Consider the following 20,506-nt stretch of genomic DNA (forward strand, 5'->3'; position numbering starts at 1 on the left):
AGGTAACATTCATGGGTCCTGAACTTTAGGACTTGAACACCTTTGGGGAGCCACTGTTCAGCCAATGATACCACCCAGCCTCCTACAAGAGTATTCTGAAGGAATCTCATTTTATTTAACCCATAAAAATATCAGTGCTCAGCACTCAGTTACTATGTCGTGTCTGACTTTTAGCGACCCCATAGACCATAGCCCACTCAGGCTTCTCTGTTCACGGGATTTCCCAGGCAAGAATACTGGAGTGGGTTGCCATTTCCATCTCTAGGGGATCTTCCCAACCCAAGGACTGAACCCAAGTCTCCTGTGTCTGCTGCACTGGCAGGTGGATTCTTTACCACTGAACCACCTGGAAAGCCCTAAATATGTCAGTACACATCTGCAAAAAGATAAACATTTAAAAAACAAACAGTAATACCATTGTTGTTGTTCAGTCACTCAGTCATGTCTGACTCTTTGCGACCCCATGGTCTGCAGTGTGCCAGGCTTTCCTGTCCTTCACTGTCTCCTGGAGGTGGCTCAAATTCATGTCCATTGAGTTGATTATACCATCCAACCATCTTGTCCTCTGTCATTCCCTTCTCCTCCTGCCTTCAATCTTTGCCAGCATCAGGGTCTTTTCCAGTGAGTCAGCTCTTCCCATCAGGTATCCAAAATATTTTCAGCCTCAGCATCAGTCCCTGTAATGAATATTCAGGATTGATTTCCTTTAGGATTGACTGGTTTGATCTTGGAGTCCAAGGGAATCTCAAGAGCCTTCTCCAACACCACAGTTCAAAAGCATCAATTCTTTGGCTCTCAGCCTTCTTTATGGTCCAACTCTCACATCCATACATGACTACTGGAAAAACCATAGCTTTGACTATACAAACTTTTGTCAGCAAAGTGATGTCTCTGCTTTTTAATATGCTGTCTAGGTTTGTCGTAGCTTTTCTTCCAAGGAGCAAGGTCTTTTAATTTCATGGCTGCAGTCACCATCTGCAGTGATTTTGGAGCCCAAGAAAATAAAGTCTGTCACTGTTTCTATTGTTTCCTCATCTATTTGCCATGAAGTGTTGGGACCAGATGCCAGGATCTTCATTTTTTGAATGTTGAATTTTAAGCCAGCTTTTTCACTCTCCTCTCTCACTTTCATCAAGAGGCTCTTTAGTTCCTCTTTGCTTTCTGCCATAAGAGTGGTGTCATCTGCATATCTGAGGTTATTGATATTTCTCCCAGCAATAATTCCAGCTTGTGTTTCATCCAGCCCGGCATTTCACATGATGTACTCTGCATATAAGTTAAATAAGCAGGGTGACATTATACAGCCTTGACATACTCCTTTCCCAATTATGAACCAGCCCATTGTTCTATGTCTGGTTCTAACTGTTGCTTCTTGACTTGCATACATGTTTCACAGGAGACAGGTAAGGTGGTCTGGTATTCCCATGTCTTTAAGAATTTTCCACAGTTTGTTGTGATTCACACAAAGGCTTTAGCATAGTCAATGCAGCAGAAGTAGATGTTTTTCTGGAATTCTTTTGCTTTTTCTATGATCCAACGGATGTTGGCAATTTGATCTTGGTTCCTTTTCTAAATTTGATCTCTGGTTCCTTTTCTAAATCCAGTTTGAACATCTGGAAGTTCTCACTTCATATACTGTTATCACACCTAAAAATACCATTATCACACCTAAAAACACCCTTATCACACCTAAAAACATTAAGAAGACTTTTTTAATATCGTCAGATACCCAGTTTTCCCAAATTGCCTCATAATTTTATTTTGACATGTGGCTTATTCAAATTAAGAAATGGGTCTTAGGTCTCATTAATCATATAGGTTCCTGTTCCTTTTTACTTCACTTGCTTGTTTTTGAAGTCACCAGTATTTTTATCCTGCAGAATTTGACTACTTGTATCTTTGTAGTCATTAACATGTTTCTTTTTCCTCATGTATTTCCCATAAACTGGTAGCTAAATCTATAGATTTGAGTATATTGAGGTTTGATTTTATTGTTATAGTACTTCATTGATAGTGTTGTGATTTTCTATATAAGGAAGACAATACTATCTGTTTTTCATCTCCTGTGGTGTTGAGACTGGTTGTTGGGTTCAAGAATTTGGGAGCCCTGCACTCTGTATCAAATTTTCCATCAGCTTTTTGCCTAAAAAAAGTAATTGGTGATTATTGACTGGGTTTATTATTTCATTAGTGGACTGCAAAATAACATTCTATTTCCATCACAGTCATTTATTTTTTTTTACATAAAATTCTTCAGTAAAAAAGAAGTTTCTTTGGGTCATTTCAAAGAGGGTTTGTGGGTATGTGAAAACAGCTCTTAACGCTATGACCAGAGACTAAAGTTCTCCACAGGATGTCTCCACAAAAATAGTGCTGTTTTCCTGGAGAGAAGAAAGATAATTTATGATGGTGACACGAGAAAGGTAGTAAATGTCTCAGAGTTTAAAAGCAAAATTTCCTTCAATATCTATTTGATGGTTCTGATTTATAATTTAAGAAAGGAAATGCTTGATTCTTTTTCTTATGCACCAGTTTCAGAATAATAATTGGTTTTCTAGAATTCCTAAAGGTCAACAAAAAAGTTTGTTTGCACACACATGTGTGTAAAGCATTATGAAGCCATGGATGTTTAACATATTTGTTGTTTCAATTATTTGCAGACATTATCCTTTTTCAAATTTTCCCATCATTGGCTGAGATCCCATTCAGATTGGCTCCTGAATTTCACATCAACCAAAGTACTTCCTTGTTTTCTGATGTAACAAGATGTTTTGGGCTCATCTTGAATATTTTCTGGCCCAAGTCAAGAATCAGTATTCTCTGCAAGGTGCTCTTATTACTCTTAGTAGGAAATGATATTTAGAGACCACAATCTGGGCCCCGGGGATGCTAACAGGTACTGGATTTTTGTTATTTTTAAACTTTTAAGTAGAGCTAGGATTTTTCTTTCAGACAAAGAAATTATATCACAGATTTACACTGTTATTTCCAGTTCAATTTATGATTATATAGTTTTACTTCTTTGATTTTATACTTGAATTTCTTTTCTCTTATGCTGAAAAATTTTATTCCTTATATCATTAAGAGACTTGTATACCTACCTGTCTTCATTTATCTTTGTTATAAAGTATATCTGAATATATGTAGGCAGTACATTAGGACTTCCCTGGTGGCTCAGATGGTAAAGCGTCTGTCTACAATGCGAGAGACCTGGGTTAGATCCCTGGGTTGGGAAGATCCCCTGAGAAGGAAATGGCAATCCATTCCAGTACTATTGCCTGGGAAATCCCATGGACAGAAGAGCCTGGCAGGCTACAGTCCATGGGGTCACAAAGAGTTGGACACGACTGAGTGACTTCACTTCACTCTCATGCAGTATATTGCATTATATATGTGTGTGTATATCTATATGTATATATAGATATATGTTCTATTGGGGTTTCCCTGCTGACTGCATGTGGTAACGAATCCATGTGCAATGCACAAGATGCAGGAGACATGGGTTTGATCCCTGGGTTGGGAAGATCCCCTAGAGGAGGGATGGCAACCAACTCCAGTGTTCTTGCCTGGACAATCCCATGGGCAAAGAAGCAGCTACAGTCCACAGGGTCACAAAGAGTTGGACGTGACTGAAGTGACAGAGCATGCAGCTCACACAGATATATATTATATTATATTTGGTATAACCATTTTATGTATGGTTTCAGAATAATACTAAACATTTTAATTAACAATATAATAACTGAAAACATCCTAAGACTTCTTTGCATTTCTTTTTGTTCTTAGCATATATCCCACTAGGGATGCAGAGTTAAATTACAGAGTTTCAAAATCACTTTAATTAATTCCCCTTGGTGTCATTCAGCCATCAACTCAGTGCATAGTTAGCTCAATGCACAGTAGGCTAACCATTTTGTCTTTTATTTTAGTGGTTGCTTCTTTTAGAAATATATAATACAAAATTTATTTTCAAAGTTAAATGTACAAAACAAGGTGCAATCAGAAAAGTATAGCTGTCTTTCCATCTCTTCAGCCTCTTCTTGACTTTTTCTTACAGGAACCCATCTTAATTCAATTTTGGCTTATCCTTCCACTGCTTTTTAATAACATACCCATATATTTTCACAACCCTCTCTTAGATGAAAGGTGCAGTACTGCACATGCTGTCTTGCATCTGATAGCATTACTTGTGAATGTAGGCCTTCCCGAGAGTAGGACATAGAACCCACAAATCGTTAAGCATCTTTGTATTGTAAACCCAGCAGTCCATTTAATCAGAAAGGGGTCAAGTCGTAAAGAACAGCAAGCCAGCATCCTCTTTAGATTTCAATTGTGCAGAGCTCTGTTTGTGACCCATTCTGTGCTAACATTTTTATTTTCCTTCTCATACTTAGAGTATGCCACTCCAAGATCTGCCAGGACTCACAATAGTTATAATTAATTGTATAAACTGATTTTGGAAATACTGTTTTTTTTCCAACCAGGTGGTTTGTCAAAAATATTTTTCTCTGTTACCACATGACAATTATAACCACAATTTTCAGAGTAATTAACATTCCAATAAGTACACATATTACAATTTGCTTAACCATATTTCATTGAAGGACATTTTTTGTTTTCCAATTTTTTTTACATGGAAAACTTAAAAATTAATTTCTCTTTGCTCAAGAGGCTTGAACCTTTGAACTGTTAGGACCAACACCATTTAACTAATAGGCACCTGTGTCCTTTCCTTGGATCCTTGTTTCCAGGGGTGGAAGTATGAGGAAAGATGTAGCTCTTCCCCAAAAAAAGTCTTTTTTCTTAACAATTTCAAAAGAAGAAAACTATGAAACATACACCAGATGAAAATAGACAGGAGGAGGACCTTTAAACAGAACAAACACATTTGTGAAACTTCTCATTTCTGATTTTTTCCAAAGAAGTTTTTTTATACAAGGCACATGTAAAGTGTGTCATATTAGATTTAATATTGGAATAATGAGAAAGATTGTGATTTTGGTCAGATGACTATCTTAGAGCCTTCTAGGGGAACCTAGACAGCATATTGAAAATCAGAGACATCACTTTGCCAACTATATAAAGGTCTGTATAGTCAAGGCTATGGTTTTTCCAGTAGTCATGTCCAGATGTGAGAGTTGGACCATAAAGAAGGCTGAGAGCCAAAGCATTGATGCTTTTGAACTGTGGTGTTGGAGAAGGCTCTTGAGATTCCCTTGGACTCCAAGGAGATCAAACCAGTCAATCCCAAAGGAAATCAGTCCTGAATATTTATTGGAAGGACTGATGCTGAAGCTGAAGCTCCAGTCCTTTGGACACCTGATGTGAAGAGCTGCCTCATTTGAAAAGACCCTGACGCTGGGAAAGACTGAGGACAAGAGGTGAAGGAGATGATAGAGGATGAGATGGTTGGACGTCATCACCGACTCAATGGACATGAATTTGAGCAAACTCTGGGAGATAGTGCAGGACAGGAAAGCCTGGTGTGCGGTAGTTCATGGGGTTGAGAAGAGTCAGACATGACTTAGTGACTGAACAGAACAGAACAGAACAACAAGATCTTAGATTGCCCCAAGGCAGATTCTCCAGACCCTAGAATTCACATTGATCCTCAACCAGAAGGCTGTCAATTGTCCTCATTCATCCTTGCCCAGTACTCATTCGATACCTTACTGGAAGCCACAGAGAACTAAGGAGCTTAGGCATTTCTTTAGATAATATGAGGAAAGACAACATACATGTCTAAAAGATTCCTGCTGTTTTCTGGAGGTGACAGAGGAGTGTGTCAGTGATCCCATGGTTGCCAGTGTTTGTAGAGTGGAAAGTTTGAGCTGTCCCCTACCAGAATCTCGGTGAAGGAGAACCCCTATGAGTGGGCCCTGGGATGAGGGTGGCCTGGCTCACTCATGGGGCTGGGGAGAGCCAGTCTGAACAGGCAGAAGGGCTGTCGCACCTTGATGAACAGTACAGCTTGTTAGGCAGCATGGAGCAAACATAGGGGGCCTTAGGAGGGAGACAGTATGTTTAGGCTGGAGGAAACAAGTAACAACTGGTCTGTAAAGAAGAGAGGAAGGGCTCAAAGAAAAGCAGGGTTTTAGGAAAATTCATTGGCAACACTATTCAGAATAGATTTAAAAGGAGAAAGAATTTGGAATTAGGCCAGTAAGTAGGCTATTGGACTTCCCAGGTGGCTCAGTGGTAAAGAATCTGCCTGCCAGTGCCAGAGATTCAGGAGACATGGGTCAGAAAGTTTCCCTGAAGGAGGAAATGGCAACCTGCTCCAGTATTCTTGCCTGGAAAACCCCATGGATAGAGGAGCCTGGTGGGCTACAGTTCATGGATTCAGAGTCAGACACAACTGAGTGACTGAGCATGCAAGTTATTAAGATAATACAGTCATGAGCTCATAGAGGCAGGACTGATGTGTGGAGAAGGATGGAACTGGAGAAGAGACAGTAGAAGAAAGGGCAAATTTAACTAAAAAAAATATGTGGGTCTTAGTGACCAAGTGTAGGAAGTCACTGATATTGGTGCTTCCAGAATCTGAGGCAGCAGTGACTGGGAGAACAGGTGATAGAAGTAATTAATTAAATGTAAAGGTCATTACAACTAGGACCTAGCTTCCTCCTTTTTAAAAACAAAACAAGACTTTCTTATTCTCCCTTCTCATCTCTTTTATACAGCTATTTATCAAGTACTCCCACATCTGACCCCTCTTCCCTGTAGCCCCTGCAGCAAACAATCCAGGCGCAGTCTTTGCTGTCACAACTTGGATTTAATTAGGGAAGGAGGCAGAGGAGAGAATAAGATAATTCATGCAGTGATAAGTGTGGTGAAGAAGAGGAAACAGGACCATGTACTAGATGGTGACTGAGGGCTCTTGCAGGTAGAAACCCTGGAAAGTGACTTAGAGGACATGCCCAAGGAGCCAGTCATGGAAAGGCTTGGTGGGATTTCAGGACATTCTGGAAAATGAAAAAGATATCTTAAGACAAGAAAAGACTTGGAGTGGGGCTTCCCTGGTGGCTCAGTGGTACAGTCCACCTGCCAATGAAAGAGACGAGGGTTCAATCTCTGGTCAAGGAAGATCCCACATGCCACAGAGCAACTAAGCCCGTGTGCGACTGCTGCTGCTGAGCCTGCACTGTAGAGCCTGGGAGCTGCAACTGCTGAGCCACGTGCCTCAACTACTGAAGACCGAAAGCCCTAGAACCTGGGTTCCGCGACAAGGGAAGGCACCACAGTGAGAAGACTGTGCATTGCGACTAGAGAGTAGCCTCTGCTTGCCACAACTAGAGAAAATAGCCCACACCGCAACGAAGACCCAGCACAGCCCCCAAAAAAGAATAGACTTGGAGTGTATGAAAGAAAAAGAAGGCTGAGGGCCCTGGATGGTTCCTAATAAGGGGAAGGAAATGGGAGCAGAGAGTATTTCGGTCAAAGTCTAATAATGAGACAGAACTCAAGACAAGTAACTTGAACAGGGACAGTATTCAGTTCAGTTCGGTTGCTTCAGTTGCTCTTTGTGACCCCATGGACTGCAGCACGCCAGACCTCCCTGTCCATCACCAACTCCCAGAGTTTACTCAAACTTATGTCTATTGAGTCGGTGATGTGATCCAAACATCTCATCCTCTGTTGTCCCCGCCTTCAATCTTTCCCAGCATCAAGGTCTTTTCTAATGAATCTGTTCTTCGCATCAGGTGGCCAAAGTATTGGAGTTTCAGCTTAAACATTAGTCCTTCCAGTGAACACCCAGGACTGATCTCCTTTAGGATGGACTGGTTGAATCCTCTTGCAGTCCAAGGGACTCTCAAGAGTCTTCTCCAACACCACAGTTCAAAAGCATCAATTCTTCAGCACTCAGCTTTCTTTAGAGTCCAACTCTCACATCCATACATGACCACTGGAAAAACCATAGCCTTGATTAGACGGACCTTTGTTGGCAAGGGACAGTATGTGGGCGGGTTAAGTCACTTTAGTCGTGTCTGACTCTTTGTGACCCCAGGGACTGTAGCCCACCAGGCTCCTCTGTCCATGGGATTGTCCAGGCAAGAATACTGGAGTGGGTTGCCACACCCTCCTCCAAGGGATCTTCCCAACATAGGGATCGAACTGCATCTCTTATGTCTCCTGCATTGGCAGGTGGGTTCTTTACCACTAGTGCCACCTGACAGAGAGCTATTCATTATAACAAAGTATTGAAGTAATGAGGGATCCACCAGAAGAAGTAAACAGCATTTAGCTGCTAATCTCAGGGCTGAGATCAGGAACCGCTGCTCCCAAGCTAAGGGGTATGACCAATGGCAGTCAGGAAGCCTGTGGGGCCACACCAGTGCACCTGCGGCTGGCCTCTACCTGGAACTTCCTGGGACCTACCTTCCAGGGATCCAAAGGAGATGGTTCATAGAGAGTTGTCTCACCAGAGGCAGTCTGCTGACAAAGTGCTTGAGGAGGTTCTCAGAGAAGCTGTGGCCTTCCAGGAGCTGCTGACACACTGGTATTGGAGCAGCTGTGCCTGCTTCAGGGGCTTGTGCAGCAGAAGCTGTTCACATAAAAGGAGCTGGATGCTGGGGAAGGAGCCTGAATGAGCTGGTGCTGCAGAACCCATAAAGCCAAGCACGGGGGACACCACCCTCCCTGCAGGAGCTGGGAACTGGGAGATTCCCACACGTGTTCTGGGCCCTGGGCACTGCAGCAGCTGTGTGTGCTCTGGGAGCTGGGTCTAGAGGAGCCATCCCCTTACGATCCTGCTGAGACCCTGTGGACTGTAGCCTGCCAGGCTCCTCAGTCCAAGGGATTCTCCAGAAAGGAACACCGGAGTGGGTTGCCATGTCTTCTTCCAGGGGATCTTCCCAACCCAGGGGTTGAACCCCTGTCTCTTTTGTCTCTTTCATTGGCTGCTGCTGCTGCTAAGCCGCTTCAGTCGTGTCTGACTCTGTGTGACCCCATAGAGGGCAGCCCACCAGGCTCCCCCATCCACCTGAAAAAACCCAAACCAGGACCCACCTCCTCTAAGAAGGTCTCTCCAGCGCCCTCTGCTGGCAAAGGAAAAAGTTTTAAATGGTCCAGCTAAAATGTTTGCAAAGCAGGCAGTGAGGGAGATTTGGAGCTGAGTCAGGGAACTCTTAACTGGCGTATAGTCAGGGCCCTGAACTTGGAGGACCCTGTAATGGAGGTGATGGTGATGATCACAGTAGAAGTATTGGTAGTGGTACCTATCACATCCGGACCTTGTTCTTGGTGCTTTGCATATTTTAATTCATTTTGCTGTCACAATCCAGTGAGATGCTGACATTATCCTCACTTAGCAGATGAGGTAACTGAGGCTCAGAGCAGATAAGTTGCTTGCCTACAGTCAGCACTCAGCTGTGAGCAGTCTGACCCCGAGTCTGTCTGACAGATTCTGTGGTTCATTACTGATCTTGGAACAAACAGATGCATCTGTCAGGCAACATAGGTCCTTTAAAGAATTCTGCAGTCACACCTTTTGTGATCAGGCTTCCAAGGTCGTGCAGTGGGAAAGAATCTGCCTGCCAATGCAGAAGACACGAGACACAGGTTCGATCTCTGGGGTGGGATGATCCCCTGGAGTAGGAAATGGCAACCCACTTCAGGTATTCCTGCCTGGTGAATTCCATAGACAGAGGGGCCTGGCAGGCTACAGTCCATGGGGCCACAAAGAGTTGAATACAACTGAGCGCACGCACACACACACACACACACACAATTTTGTGATGAAACCAGCCAACTCTACCTTATATATTTTATAAACACAGGCATTTTAATTACTTTAAGGTACAAATGTACCAGGACACGTGGGATAGAACACGTGGGGAACGTGAATAAATGGAATAACTGGTGCTACTAAAATACTAGAAAATAGTATTTTGAGTATGGTTTGATGGACTGGGGGCTGCTTTAGTGTAATAAAAACAGAAAAGGGGAAAAGTTCAAAATTATCATTATAGGTATGAAGAGATGTCACTCAGAGGATCTTGACAAGTGTTTCTCATACCCTTAGGTGAGGAGTGGGGCAGAACCATGATCTCAGAGGATGGGCTTGGGGGAAGTGCTTTGCGCAGGATTCATGGTGCCCCAGACCCCAAGCTGGGTGGGTGGGGAAGGGAGACCTGACCTTGGGGAGCTTGCTGCCTGGTGGCTGAGACGTGGCTGCTTCTTTAGTGTAAGGCAAGGTGAGAGTGCCAATAGTCAAGGGAAGGTAGCAAGAAAAGACAGTACCCAAGCTAGAAGAGTTTCTAGGATGTCTGGAGAGAGCAAGGCATTGTCGGTTTGGGGCCAGTGCCTGGCAAGGACCTAGATGGATGAGGGGTTGGGAAGAAGGATGATGCAGGGTCCAGAAGACGGTCCTGGGTCAGATTATCTGATCCTGGCTTCTGTTTTGTGACCAGGTATGCATACTTAGTCACTCAGTCATGTTTGACTGCAGCACCATATACAGCGAGGCTCTTCTGTCCATGGGATTCCCCAGGTAAGAATACTGGAATGGGTTGCCATTCCTTTCTCCAGGGGATCTTCCCAACCCAGTGATTGAACCAGGGTCTCCTGCATTGCAGGCAGATTCTTTACTGTCTGAGCCACCAAGGAAGTGCTTTCTGACCTGGGAAATTATTTAACCTCTCTAAGTTTCAGTTTTCCTGTTTATTAAAAAGAAATATAACAGTGAAACCCTCACAAAGCTATTATGTGGATTAAATGAGATACATCAGGCCTATTTTCACCAATAATGGGATAGGCTCAGTAAATGTTTGTTGCTATTATTATCTGCAAGAATAATATTATTTATAATAATTATGATTGTTACTATCATTATTGAAAAGGCTATTATGATGATTACTATTATTATTGGAAAAGGCTGAATGTTAGAGTTTGCAGAGTGTTAAGGATTAGATTAAAAAGTGTGTGTGTATGTGTGTGTATGTATATAGAATTTTGAGATAGTTTTCATTTGAAATCCTTTTTTTGTGTGTGACAGGCAGTCTAGGGAAATGCTCAGTTTTGCACATAATAATGAATGCCTGTTTTGTCTGTTACCATTTACAGCAACTACTGTTATTTCTGTCATCTCAAGAGAGATGTTCCTATGTTGGCACAAAAATGAGCAAGATCTATCACAAAAAAATTATCAGGTATGGGTGACTGTATGGATCTTTAGCACTTAGGACTTAGAGACCAGTCAAATGAGTCCTTACATGTTTTGTTTGGTTTTAGTATAGAATAGGAAATTGCATTTCCCAGGTGGAGAGGGAAAGTAAATATTTCTCACAAAATGAGTGAAAACCTAATGCCATCAGGTCATGGTTTTGTCATCAGGATGGGATTCAGTCTCAGCTCCACCAACTAGCTAGCTGGGTAACTGAGCAAATACCAGACCCTCGAGTCCACACCCTGATCTACAGAGTTGAGAGCATCGTAATAATAATACTCACCTTGGTAGTGAAATCTTACAAGAGGATGAAATAATGTGTGACAAGTGCCTAAAGCCCTGGCAGGCACAGTGAGGGTGGTACCAGTCTCCTCTCAGCCTGCACCCTCTAATTCAGCTCTCCCCATTCCCAGCCTTCCCTGTCTGGGGAGCTCTAGTGGCTAATGGCCAATACATGAAGCTGCCATGTTTATCTGGACCTTGAGGCAGACAGTGATTGGAAATTCAGTGGTGAGGTAGCCAGTGCAGGGGAATGGGTTTTCAGGTGCCATATCAAGTCAGAGAAATCTCTCCTTGTCTTCTTTCCCTGCATGCCTCACCAGATGTTCTATTCTTTTATGACAAATGTACTTCGTGCTGTAGTAGTGTTCTCACCAGGGGTTGAAGGAATTGACAGCATTTCTTTCTTTCTTTTTTTTTTTTTTCAGAAAGAGCCATAACATCCCTTGGTTCAGAGAGATTATAAATCCCGCATCCTCCAGATTAGATAATGCATGTTCAATATCAGTAGGAAAGAAACAGTGAAGTAAATATTTGCTACAAAATGTCTTTCTGATGTCTTGAAAATTAGTTAATTTCCTACACCTGACAAGTCGGTTCTCAGCTACATCCGCCTCCTATTTAGAGGCAAAGGGAAAACAAGCCCCCACAGCAAGGAGCCTGTCACTTGGGAATCCAGGGGAGATAATGTGACCACAGTGCTGTGGCATTGAATATTGATAAGGATGTGACAGGCCATGCTTAAAGTTTGGTGTCACATTCCAATGACTGGCTGAGAGATGAAAAGAAAACAAAAAATTAATCCCCCTCTTGGAATATCCTGCAAATTCACTTAGCGGTTGGTTGCAGCTCAGCGGTCCATCTCTTTCTTTCCCCATTAATAATCGTAATCAAATATCCATTATTGGTTTTCAGCAACAGTGTAATTGCTTTCCCTTCCTTATTTCCTGGGACAGTAGGTCTGCTGGTGAGAAAGGGCAGTTGTGTAATCGTTCTTTCCACGCAAACTTGGAGAAGTCAGTTGTGCCCTGCGGATATTGATGTCAGCCGCTTTGCTCTCTGGTGAAGGGAAGGAAGGAAATAATTTCATCCTGCTATTTTTAGACTTCAATTTGGATTTCAGCCTTTATGATACTTTGTGTACTGGGGATAGAGCTGTAGATGCACAATCCAGCGGCTGTCAGGAGCTAGGCTTTCTACTTGCCCCCGTAGACTCCTGTCTCAGGACCGCGTCTCAGCACTGCTCAGCCCTCGGGACGCTCCTTGGCGGCCAAAAGCCCAGCCAGGCTGGGAGGGCTAAGACCCACTCTGTATCGACAGTCTTTGCCAGTGGAATTTGCTGCCAGAAACCACTTAGGCTTCATTTTGCCTGGAAAGGTTTAATCTGATCTTTCGTATGCATAGATATTCAGCACCACACACATTCTCTATAAACAAAATGAAGTCGCTTGACCATCCTTCTTTTTCCTGTCAGTTTCCCAGAGGTGGTAGATAAAAGCCAAAATGAAGAAAAACTACTCTCTTTGCTGGATTTCCTTCTGAACTCACAAGAAAGGCCCAGGCACCTGGGACTCTGAGTTATCTTTCTTCAGCGGTGATGGAAGCCAGTCTTCCTAGCTCTTCCCTATTAATGATGAGCTGGTCGTAAACTCCAAAGGCATTTAGGAAGTGCCAGTGATACTTGTCTGAGCTTGTCTCTTGTCAGGTATTTCTTGTCACATGTGCTAACATATGGACTGGTCAGCATGGCACTGAACCCTGTGGGTGCAGGCCGGGTCAGCCCCGGAGGCTGTAGGTTTCAGCAGGTAAGACCCTGCTGTTCAAGGTGTGGCTGCAAACTGGCAACACGGGCACCACCCAGATGCGGCTAGAAGGCAGGGTCTCAGGCCCGCCCTGGCTTGGGAACCAAGAACGCCAAGTGAACCATGTGTACATTAATCCCTTTTTCTTTTCTTTAAAAAAAAAAAAAATCACATGCCTATATTAGAATCTTATGAAATCTGTGGCTCCTATTCCCCTGCACTCTCACATGAGATTTTGCAGGTAATTTCAATGAGTGCAGCCCCCATGAACTTCAGTCAGCCAATCAGGAGCTCTGAGTGCATACCTGGTGGGACCCCCTATGCCATGGGCAACCCTGCACTGCGTCTCGGTTGTCTTGTGGACCGGCCTTCACTGTGATGCCTGATCTCGTACATTTAAGGAGAACTAGCTCAGGGAAGGTTGTTGCTCATCTCTCCAGCCCCTTCAACCCTGAGGCTCTTGTTTACCAGTCCTATTGTTATGATCCTTTTGTAGCCACTCTGCTCTCTGGCTTTCTCTTTCCTTGGTTGGTTTATAGCCAGGGTCTTGGATTTCCCAGGTGGCTTAGTGGTAAAGAATCTGCCTGCCAAGCAGGAGATGTGGGTTTGATCTCTGGGTTGGAAAGATCCCCTGGAGAAGGAAATGGCAACCCACTCCAGTATTTTTGCCTGGAGAATCCCATGGGCAGAGGAGCCTGGTGGGCTACAGTCCATGGGGTGGCGCAGAATCAGACATGACTTAGCCACTGAAAAGCAGCAGCAGCAGCAGCCAAGGTCTTAGAATAACCTGCAGCTGCGAGGCATAGGTGCCAAGGCCCTTGCCCAGGCACAGCACATGGTCTCCTGAGAGGTAGGAAGGTTTCCGTGGTCTTCCTGCTCTTTGTGCTGACAGCATCCTTTCTGCCGGCCCGAGGGGAGCTCTGGGCTTTGATCTCCTCCAGCCTTGATGATGGCCTGAGGACAGTGCAAGACAGTCTGAGTGTCACCTTGGACACTAAAGTCTGTTCACTCCCTGATTCATCAAGGGCACACTCTGACCTCGAAGATGCCCTTGCTTTGAAAGTGAAAGTGTTAGTCACTCAGTCATGTCTGACTCGTTGTGACCCCATAGACTGTAGCCCACCAGTCTCCTCTGTCCATGGAATTCTCCAGACAAGAATACTGAAGTAGGTAGCCATTCCCTTCTCCAGAGGCTCTTCTTGACCCAGAGAAAGAACCCAGGTCTCCTGCATTGCAGGCAGACTCTTTATCGTCTGAACCACCAGGGAAGTCCTGTCCTTGCTTTGGGAGGGAGCAAATATATATTAGATGGTTAGATGGTATCACTGACTCAAAGGACATGAGTTTAAGCAAACTCCGGGAGATAGTGAAGGACAAGGAAACCTGGCATGCTGCAGTCCATGGTGTCGCAGAGAATCAGATACAGCTGAGCAACTGAACTACAACAACAGCAACAAATACATGTGGATGATTACAATCTAGGATACAGGTCAAAGCAGAAGTATGGGCTGCAGGGCCATAAACGAAGGATGTTCATGTGGTGCGCCCACTGCTCCTAACGTGGTCATCCAGCAGCTCAGTGCCTCATCCCGCTGTGTGGGGCTGTCATAAAGCACCCCTGTTTCACCCCTGCAGTCTGTCATCTGTGAAGAAGTCTAAGGTGAGCTCCTTTTGCTTGGAGTATATATTGATCACGTCTTTTGTTCGGGGGATCGGGGCTCAGCCCATGATGAGGCTGCAGCTGGCTGCTGGGCTCCCTTTCGTGTCAGAGGCTCCAGCCCTGGCTGTTTGCTGTCTCTGGAGCCATGATTGTGGTCTGTTTGGAGCTCATGTTACACTTCCTATGGCTTATGGACTGAGCACTCCAGCACCAGGGAAAGCCCACCTAAGGCTCTCACGATGTCAGCATGAGCTGATGGCCTCTGCTGCTCCAGCCCCGCAGAATTTCCAAGGCTCTCACACTGTGCCAGCAGCATCTCCGGGCTGGGGCTCGGGGCATCACTCATTCCCAAGTAGCTTTTACTCTTCTCCATAGAACACAGTTTGGGGACATTTTCTGTTTTCTTTTCCATAAGGCCAGATGCACATGTCTATGGAGCTGTAGGGATGCTTTCCTCTTTGACACTCTGACTGAACGTTTGTCCCATAAAACATTCAGTGGGAGCCCTTTGGTAGGTCTCTCTTCCCATCCCAGTCCTGAGCTGTCTGTGGAAAGGTGCCTGCTCCGAGAGATGGGGAGAATCATAGCCTTCACCTACAGGGTGGGGTCTGGCTCCTTTTCTCTTCAAGTTGAGCTATTGGACAGTACCCAGGAGAGGAGCTGGGGGGCGATTTATGAAGCTCTCTCTCTCTTCCTGTCTAGCTCCTGTTTCCCTTTAAAATTCCTTGGCTGCCCTCAGCATGGGCATGTGTTTCTGTTTATCCTGTGGCTCTCAGGACTTAGTGTAGCTCCTACTTCGAAAAGCTCTGATTAGGAAGCCCTTTCCTCAACTGACAGCTTGCACTGATCACACATGTGCCCAGAAACTAGGACAGCATCTCTCTGCAAAGGGGACTGTGCAAATTTTGGCCAAAAGGCCAAAGTAAAAGCAGTGGATAAATTTTTTTAAAATTTAGATTTCCTTTCTGTTATAAAAATAAAGGATACATGTGGTTTATTTGAATGCAAAAAAAAAAGAATATATACAGCAGAAAACAGTAAAATATAAAGTAAATCCCCCATGCCTCTCCCAACTATAAGGAAACAATTTCAAGTATATTCTTCCAGAAATATTTTACTTGTGCTTAGGCATATATGGATGTATATGTCTGCCCTTTTGTTATTTTTTAAACTTCAAATGAGGTCTTAACAGGATACTATTTGTTCTGTGCTTTACCTACTTTGATTTAATTTTTTTAGAAGCCTTTCCATTATTTTGAGAAACATAGCCTAGCCTTCTGTTGTGAATGGTTGCATTGTGTGCAACAGTAAATTTGGTTGATTTGTTTTCTCCCTTTGGTTGTTTCCAGTTGTTTCTTGTGATGCAATTACTGTACTTTTCCACGCAGCTCTTTTTTTCTTGTCTGAATATGTCTGTAGGGTACATGCTTCGAAGTGGAGCAGCTAGATCAAAGACTATGTGCTTTTTTAATCTTAACAAGCATTGCCAAATGACTTTCCTAAAAAAGGGTAATGCTTTATTTGCACATCTTTACCTTGAAATGTTGCTGATCACCCTTTTATGTATTTATTGGTCATTTCTTTTTCTTCTTCTGCTGATTCTGTTTCTTTCTTGGAATGTTTGTTTTTCTTCTTATTGATTTTCAGAAGTCTTGAAGGTTAAAGAATTTGATTCTTGGACTGTGCAATGTATTAGAAATATTTTTTCCTAAATAGGCCATTTGAATTTTGATTTTCATTTATGGCATTTTGCTGTCTAGAAGTTGAAATTTGCATGTATCTGGATTTGTCCCTTTTTGTCCCTTTTTTGACTTTCGGGTTTTTGTGTCTTCCCCACTTTAAACTTGTAATCAAATGATTTAAAATTTCCATTTAGTCGTTGAACAGCTTAGAAAACAATGCAGCACTGGCCAGTTGAGTGGCATATTGAGACCTTAATTTTTAATGTAGTCAGTCCACTGGGATCACTTATCAGGAAAGCTTTTCCCCTATTAACCTTTATTAGGGTAGATATTTTTTCACTTAATTGTTTTATCTGCTTCAAATTGGAGGAGTTCTTTTAGTGTATCTTTCCCGAAAGTTCATTCAGTTAATTAAATACTTACTGAATTATTATCATGGTTAATACCTTGCTAGACTGTATGATTCACAGGATTTTTTTAAAAAAATGAGTATGAATTATTCTCAAACTTCATTAGAAACCTGCAGTAGAAGGTATATGTACATCAAAGTCAGACATCAAAGCAGAATATAATAACTGTATTAAGAGTACTACCAAATGCCATAGGGGTTCAGAGAATGGAGACTATACATGGTGAGGGATGAGGGAAGAGTTCTTTACTAAAGTGACATTTGAGATGGGCCTTGATGAATTGGTTGGCTTTTTAACAGGTGGGGATTTTGGAAAAGAAAAAGCATGAGAAGTGATTGTCTGAAATTAGAAACTTGTGCATTTGTCCTGGGAAGAGCGAGCGATGCACTTGGGTATCATCGGGGAACACACAGGGGAGCCGTGGGGAGGTGTCCAAAGTAGGGCTGAGGTCAACGGAGAAAGGCCTTTAAAGAGTTGGCTTCCATCTGGCAAGCAATGAAAGCCACTAACGTTTTTGGAGCAATAATAGATGTGCTAGATTAGAAGAGTGGAATGTCTGAAGGCAGAAAGGCTCATAATTAACTGCAGGGGTGACAAGATGAATTGCTTAATGCAAAGTAGAGTCAAAAAAGGAATAACAGACCTGAGCAACATTCTTCGTTTAGGATCTATAGTTTGATGATGGAAAGAAAAATGTTGAAAGTGACCATAATGTCTGGCTTCCTTCAATTCACTCTTCTTTTTTAAATTGAAGTGTAGTTGATTAACAGTGCTGTGTTAATCGGTTTACTCTTTTTTAAACTTTTTATTTTATACTGGAGTATAGCTGATTAACAGTGTTGTGATAATGTCAGGTGTATAGCCAAGCGATTCAGTTATACATGTACATGTATCTATTCTTTTTCAAATTATTTTCCCATTTAGGTTGTACATAACATTGAGTAGAGTTCCCGGTACTGTGTTGGTTAACTGTTTAAAATATACCAGTGTGTGCATGTCAGTTGGGGTGCATGTGTTGAGTCTTAGTATACATCACATTGTGCTAGGTGCTGGGAGCAGCAGTCAGCATGGCAGTCAGGATTACTGCTCTCCAAGGATGGAATTCTAACGGTGCAAGAGCAACAAATAAGCCAAGAGGAGGCAGGAATAAAGAGAGCATGAATATAAATGGAGAAATTAAGAGGAGGAGCTGGGTTGATGGAGATTCCTGATAACCTGGATTTCATGTTATAAAACTGAGCATTCAGTTGTTCAAGATAATTATCTGTCTATATATCAATAGCTATTTCTGGTGATATTTTCTTTCCATTTTTGTCTCGGTGTTTACAGCTGAGTGATGCAGTGGGCAGTGGTGGGGTGGGGCGGCAGGGAGGGGAGTAACGGTTTGAAAGAAGCTGTAAAGTTGGAAAGGACTTCTAAAAGTCCTTTTAGAAGGACTGGCTGATCCTGTGGCTGATTCAATCGTGGCTGATTGGCCTATCTACAAAGGAGAGGGAACTGAGCAGACTTATGGTTAGACTATGTCTTTGGCTTTTGAGGATACCTTAATTTTCTCACCTGTAAAATGGAGATCTCTCCGAGCACAACCATTTTACTTTGCTCACAATTGTGTGGGTCATAACTCAGGAAGTGCATGGCTGGGCAGTTCTCACTAGAGGTTGTAGTCATGAGACTGAGGTTGCTGTGTTGTCAGCTCAGCTGTGCTGGACAGCCAAGGTGCTCACATGACTGGCAGCTGAGAGTAGCCATCAGCTGAGATTGTAGCTGGCATCAGTGACCAATTTGCATTGGCCAATTGCATGTAGTCCCCTCAGTGTGCTGATTTCAGAATAGACAGACTTCTTGATTGGCAGCTAGCTTCCCTCAGGGCAAGTGTCCCAGAACAATTGGTGGAAACTACCGGGCCTTTTCCAGGATCGACTGGTTACAAGGAAGTCAGTAAGGCAGCCCAGAATCAAGAAGAGAGGACGAGACTCCACCTCTCGATTGTAGGAATGTCAAAGAATTTGAATTGTAATTTAAATCTTCCACAGTGTTGCAATACTGACTACTTCTTAAAGTTATTTTGAGGTAACAACTTTTAGAACAACTTCTGACCAATCACTGCTAATTAACAGTAGTGATGATGAGGGTGGTGGTGGTGGTGGTGATGGAGACAGATGATGGGGGTGATGAAGATGATGAAGTTGATGGAGATGATGGAGATGAAGATGATGGGGATGATGGAGATGATGAAGTTGATGGAGATGATGGAGATGATGGAGACAGATGATGGGGATGATGCAGATGATAAAGATGATGGGGATGATGGAGATGAAGATGATGGGGATGATGCAGATGATGAAGTTGATGGAGATGATGGAGATGAAGATTGATGGGGATGCTGGAGATGATGAAGTTGATGGAGATGATGGAGTTGATGAAGATGATGGAGATGATGGGGATGATAGGAATGATGAGAATGATGAAGATGAATAACTGTACCACCTTTCTGCAAAACATCTTTTACATTGTTGGAAGGTTAAATCTTGGGTGGAATTAATTAGTGGTCTCACCCAATTAATAGGAGAAAAATAACTAGGGCCCATGATTATCATATCCTAGCCATCATACATGCACATTTAAGACTGATTTTCATTTTCCTAGTGCTTACCAGTATTCAAGATTTGAGAACTTCAATACTTTTTCTACTACTATTGCTCTTTTATATATTGTATATATCATTTTATATCTTTCTTTTTTATAATCCATCCTCTGAGATAATAAGAGATGTTATATTACAAATGTAGAAACTCAAACTGCGAGAAAGTACTTTCCAAAGATCACCAAACTTTATAGTAGAGGCTAAATTCCAATCAAAGTCATCTGATCTTGACTGAATCAACTCTATGTTCAGCCACAATTAATAGGCATACAAACTCTAACTGGCTTAAACAAAAGTAGGATGGATACCTGGGTTGATTGAGTTAGCAACTCAGACTTGTCATCAAAAACTCAAAGATTCTTTCCATTTCTTTTTTTTTTCCGATCATTTCCATTCACAATGCATCAGCTTTGCCTGTAGGAAGACTCCATTAGATCACAGGATAGACACAGTGGTTTCTTTGTTCATTGCTGTTTGGGGAGAGAAAACGAAAACTATTCGCCACCCACCACCATCTCAGCATGGGCCATAGAACTCGGTCTGATTGACTTAGTTTAGCTATCTGGATTGCCAACCCCTGTACCATAAAGGATTGCCCAATAGACTGTCATAGGTTATCTGTTTTCATCTAGTCACAGTCTATCTGGGGAGCTAGGCTTATCATCCAGTGAAGTGAAGGTGAAAGTTGCTCAGTCCTGTCTGACTCTTTGTGACCCCATGGACTATAGAGTCCATGGAATTCTCCAGGCCAGAATACTGGAGTGGGTAGCCTTTCCCTTCTCCAGGGGATCTTCCCAACCCACGGATCGAACCCAGGTCTCCTGCATCGCGGGAGGATTCTTTACCAGCTGAGCCCCCAGGG

The 20,506-nt window shown here is 43.0% G+C and overlaps 1 protein-coding gene and 1 non-coding gene across 3 annotated transcripts in view; both read left to right on the forward strand.

Moving 5' to 3' along the window:
* DISC1 (DISC1 scaffold protein) overlaps positions 1-20,506 on the forward strand; it is a 427,041-nt gene that overhangs the window by 357,608 nt on the left and 48,927 nt on the right. The gene's annotated exons all lie outside the window — the stretch shown is intronic.
* LOC113885649 lies at positions 2,276-2,397 on the forward strand. Its single transcript, XR_003509299.1, has one exon. It is a non-coding gene; the product is annotated as a small nucleolar RNA SNORA25 (small nucleolar RNA).

The sequence above is a fragment of the Bos indicus x Bos taurus genome, chromosome 28, assembly GCF_003369695.1.
Source record: "Bos indicus x Bos taurus breed Angus x Brahman F1 hybrid chromosome 28, Bos_hybrid_MaternalHap_v2.0, whole genome shotgun sequence".
NCBI lineage: Eukaryota > Metazoa > Chordata > Mammalia > Artiodactyla > Bovidae > Bos > Bos indicus x Bos taurus.